Here is a 5,979-nt window from a genome sequence, read left to right as displayed (position 1 = left end):
ACTGAATCACTATTTTGAATCACATCGATTGACAAGTCGATTGATAACAAGTAGCTGAGCCACTGTTTTGAAAATAATCGATTGGCAAATCGATTGATATTAAAACTGAGTCACTATTTTTTGAATCACATCGATTGACAAATCGATTGACATCAAAAACCTGAGCCACTGTTTTGAAAACAATCGATTGGCAAATCGATTGAAATAAACTTGTTGAAAACACAGTGAACTCTGAAGTTTGGCAAATCGATTGAGTAATCGATTGAAAATAGTTTTATCAAAACAGATTCCCAGAAATCGATTAGGCAATCGATTTATACAGGTCTGGACATGTTCTACTGAAAAGTGTTGTTTTAAAGAATCGATTGGTAAATCGATTAGCTTGTATAGTTTCAAGATTAAAGAAAACCAAGATCGCGATAATCGATTGGCAAATCGATTTAGCACCTTTTATAACTTTACAAAATCGATTGGGAAATCGATTTCGTAAGTGGTTTTTCAGAAACTATATAAGATGTCTTTCAATCTTTATTCTAACAACTTCTTAGAACTTTAACACAACATTTTCATAACTTTCATAATTTCTCACAACGCTCTTAGCTGTTCATAACAACAAACTAACAACTTCATAATTGTGATTACAGATCTCAATACAGTTTGTTGACAATCTAAGAGAAATGTTAATGTGCTCAAGAACAATCCATGAATATCCAGATTTGTGAGGAGCAACATTCATAAAGATTGAAGACCCTTTTGTTTTACAATCTTTTATTCTTTCTGTAATAAATCTTTGAACGAAATAGAACGCAAGAAAAGCCAGCTCGAAACTGGTGGCTACTTTCTTGGTTGAGAGGGCTCAACAAGAAAGAGTCGCACTGTGATTCTGTGATAGGCTGCTGAGTGTCTTCAAGGATCAGAGGGTATTCAATAGGAAAGATATAATTAGAGATTGATAGGTTTCAGGGAGGAAACTGGAAAATCTTTGTAATTGATTCTTTCTATTGAAGGAGAAGAAAATCTGAAATCCGATTGGATTTTCAGGACTGGACGTAGGTTGTCGTTGAACAACCGAACCAGGATAAATCTTTGTGTCTTCTTCTCTAACTCTCTCTCTTTAATTTTCTATATTGCTAACTTTGCATGCCTCAAAATTTAAATTCCGCTGTGCACTTGATACTGATTAATTTTGTAACAAAACTGATATATTTTCTGTTAATTGCGAGGTCACTGATACCAACACAAAGAACAAAGATTGTTTTCTCGTGGAATTGTACTCGTGTGTGAACGCGTCAAAATAAGGTAAGAGGTGAGAGAGTGTTTGAATTCATGAGTATAATATAATCTTAGAGGAATGGGAAAACTGTATTTCTCAACGATTCATTCGGGGCTCGCTACGTAGGGCGCCCTTTGAGTGATAAATTGATTGATGTAATAATTTGGGAATTGTGAGATTAAAATGTGGAATGGAAATATTTATAAGGTGTTGATTGATTTAACTTCGTTAAAATGTGTGGTATTTGATATTATTGTGATGTTTGATTTATTTTTATTAAATTTGTGATATTTGATATTATTATGATATTGGATGTCAAATGAATTTTATGTATATGTTTGATTAGACGTGTTTATGTAATGTGATGATAAAAGGTGGATGCATTTTGATAAGTTTATGTGATTATGATGATGTATAATTAATAATAATGATGTTGTTAATTTGTGATAAGTTTATGTGATGATTTATGATTGATGATAATGATGCTATAAAATTGTGATGAGTTTATCTGATGAGATATGATTATTGATAATGATGTTATGAATTTGTGATGAGAATATTTAAGTAACTCCATAGTTTATGAAATAATGGTGATTCTAATTTGTGTTTGAGGTGACGGTCTTAATGGAGTATTATAGGCCAACGAGTGGAGAAAATAAATATTGAGAATTTGTGAAGTGGAAATTATTTTGTCGTCATATAGGTAAGGCCTGACAAGCCTAGCGATTTCGGGGAAGTACAACTGAATGAGTCTGATTGTGTCGGTCTTCTGTTGAGCTTTAAGGCAAGATTGTTAGACCTTGGAGGATATTTGGGTGGGGAATTCCTAGGTGACTTGGAGGTAGCACTATGATGAACAACTATCTCCAGAATGATTAACATCATTCTTCAGTATTATGACATCAGTCCCAGAATGATACAATCATTCCCCAACTTACTGACCATCATTCTCCAACTTTGTTACATCATTCTCCAACTTGTTTTGCATGAATCAAAAGGCAGTCTTAATTTAAATCAGTTAAGCACATCTCTGAGATGTTTGTGTGCAAAATAGATCATCATAGTCAAAAAAAGTTAAGCTACAGATCAGACTTTATTAATGCATAAGCAAAAAAACATAATGTTCAAATCAAGAACATTCAAGGTTTAAAAAGTCTAGTCTTTGGTCAAGACTGACATGACACCCAAACACCTTTTCAGCAGTTATAATAGCTGCCATCAACCTCCTTGAAGCCTTTAAAAGGAATCTTAAGCTCAAGGAAGAAGTAGAACCTCAAGTGCTAAGAAAATCCATTAATCATATACACTTACATACTTGAAAGCTTCTCAAATCGCAGAAGAAACAGTTCTGATTTTCTCTTCATATATCTTAATCATACTACTTATTACTTTAATCAAGAATCTATTCTTAAATACAAGTTGAGCATACTCAGATTCTACCAATCTCTTTAAATCATTATTGTGTAAACTCAAAACTATAAGGGTTGTTTATAGTTTGGGTAGTTTTGTAAAAATCCTTTTATGGTTAAAAGGTGAATTATAAAATCCTCTCTAAAGATTGATAGGTAACTTGATTGAATCATTTTTGGGTGGAAAGGAATTGGTGTTACAGATCAAGGTTGAACATTTAATGGAAAACCTCACAGTAGTTGGGAATGAACATAGCCCGAGTTGGATGAACCTGGATATATCATTGTGTGGTATATCTTCCCTTATCTCTATTTACTTTCAGTCATTTTGATTATCAAGTTAAATAGATAAGCTAAAATTGTGATTTTAACTAACCAAGAACGTTCTATGTTTTCTATTTTTATAACCAAGAATGTTTTTCGTTTTCTATTTTTATAACTTAAAAGGTATTATAAAATCCTCTCTAAAGATTGATAGGTAACTTGATTGAATCATTTTTGGGTGGAAAGGAATTGGTGTTACAGATCAAGGTTGAACATTTAATGGAAAACCTCACAGTAGTTGGGAATTAACATAGCCCGAGTTGGATGAACCTGGATATATCATTGTGTGGTATATCTTCCCTTATCTCTATTTACTTTCAATCATTTTGATTATCAAGTTAAATAGATAAGCTAAAATTGTGATTTTAACTAACCAAGAACGTTCTATGTTTTCTATTTTTATAACCAAGAATGTTTTTTGTTTTCTATTTTTATAACTAAGATTAATCTTGAGATATTTTCTTAAGATTCTAACAAGAAATTTTAAATAGGTAAATTTACAATTCAAACTTCATTCCTTGTAAATTGACATTTCTACTTCACTTTAGTTAATGCAATAGAATATGAAATTGCTTAAAGAATCATGCTTACCACAAGTTATCATATTTGTGTTGATGAATCAGGAAAATCGGAAATTGAATGAATATATAAAATCGTTTAGTGCATGCTAACAATCAAACGACTATCGAGAATGTCTTTATATATGCCACCTATTTTATAATCGATAAATTTTTTTGTATTGGAAAATCAATTCAAAATTTAAGAGTAAGGGTGAGATTTTATTATAATTCAAATTCAAATCGAATTAAAGTTAGACATCAAACTCGAAGAGATTGTCAAAAAATCCAAACAATAAGACTAAAGAAAAGTAACCTTAACTTGTTAGTCAATTATGAGTGTTGATAACCGAAAATCGCAATAGCAGAAAAAATTAACAGAGTATTCAAAACTAGGGATGGAAAGTCGTAATTGAATTGATTTGGACGGGAACAACCCGCTTTAATTGGGAGCAGATGTAGATTTTTCCCGAAATTAAAATACAGAGGCGGAGACGGGTTTGAAGGTGGTGATATCCACCTCACATCCGCCCCACAAGTAATATTATTGTAATTTTAAAATTTGATATAATAAACATATTGAATATACTTAATATTTTTTATATATTAAAAATTATAATCGTATCTTTATAGAAAAAAAATTGGAGATGATTCCATAAGAAATATCATATAAACATTAGTCATAAAAAGTTGATTTTAGCTAATTATGTACAAACACATTTAATGTTGTTTTGTTTAATATACAGTGATCTAGTGCTTCTGATACAAAAATGACGAACATACAGACCTCAAATGTTTCAATCAATTATGTTGTTGATTTTTTAAACAACATGGAATCATTCGATGAAATATAATAAAGGTGGCTGGATAAGTTGTGTTGATCATGAAGTTTAATTATATAGCAAGCGAAAATATTCATAACATGTTTGTTACATTTTTCACAATAATATACAGTTTTCATGACGATAAAAAATGACTCATACAAATTATAAATATATCAATTCAATTGAAAATGACAAAAAAAAAATAATTTATTGTAATCATAATTATGTGTTTTAATGTAATATTTTATATGTTAAAAATATATTATAAAAGAATAATAAATTAGTAAATAACAATAAAGAATCATAAAAAACATGTTTATATGTATTTATGAAAAAGGTTAACATGAAAAATAAATGTTAATTATATCAGATATATTGTAAAATATAGAAGATGTTAGTTATATATCTATTGATATAACTACAAATGCAATAAACTATTTTATAATAGTTATTAGAAATTATATTAGCGATTGCTTTTAACAAATCCATTATCAATACCAATTATAACTATTTATTAGTCATAACATATTTTTAATTATAATAATTAATTTTTCGTAATTATGATTATATTTTCAAATTGATTTTTTGATAACATATGATCATTAAATGTGATAAATTATTAAATAATAAGTGACATAATATCATATGCCATTTTGCAAGAAATTATTTTGTAAATTAACATTCATTTTGAACATTACCAAATAGAAAATAAAGAGACAAAAATAACACACATTAAATCAAAATATTTGTTATCAATATGGAATTTGACTTATACCTTGCACATTTATAAACTATGATTAATATTCTAATTCAACAAATTTTTTTAATCAAAATACGAATAATCTTAGCAATATATGTGACATCATTAACATATTTTTGGAATCAAAGAGGTATCGGTAAAATAAAACTTGCACATAAATTTACAACATGTAATTTCCACTCTTTAATTCTCGTTGAACTGTGCCAACCTCGGAAAGTGCTCCTCCGCCGCCAAAATCCGTCATACAATTATCGTAATAAGCTTTTGCGTCAGGATCACTAGTGTTTGCACTTAGTTTTGTGATTAGATCGATTGCTTTGTTATGTCGGTACGAAGAACATCAATATTGTATTGTGTAAGGCTAACGAGATCTCCTTTTGCATCATATGACATTCTTTTTTTCTTCTTTAGAAGTTGCACAAAAGAAAATAAAAATATTCATAACAATTAACAAATATATAAAATAGTGATATTTAAGCTTAGACTTAAGATAATATAACCATGCAAGACTAATTGAGATCTTGTTGGATTTTGAGTTTCAAAAACTATTTAAAATTCATAATTTATGCCACCGAAGATATTACTGGGTTGAGTCGCGGACTAGGTCGCTCTCTTTAAGACGTTTCGCGGCACTGCCCAAATTGTGCAAGGCAGACTATCAACCACGAAGTCCCCAGGATAAAACAGCCCAGATTCACTGTATCGGAGTTCCACTGCACCGTAGAAAACCGTTCTAGAATTACACCCTCAATATGGCAGTTTAAGCCACTCTTAATATGACAATTAAAGTCACTCTCAATATGGTACTATGACCATTCATAACTACGGCATA

Source organism: Cicer arietinum, chromosome 2, assembly GCF_000331145.2.
Source record: "Cicer arietinum cultivar CDC Frontier isolate Library 1 chromosome 2, Cicar.CDCFrontier_v2.0, whole genome shotgun sequence".
In the NCBI taxonomy this organism is placed as follows: Eukaryota; Viridiplantae; Streptophyta; class Magnoliopsida; order Fabales; family Fabaceae; genus Cicer; species Cicer arietinum.
Note: the sequence above shows the minus strand (reverse complement) of the source record.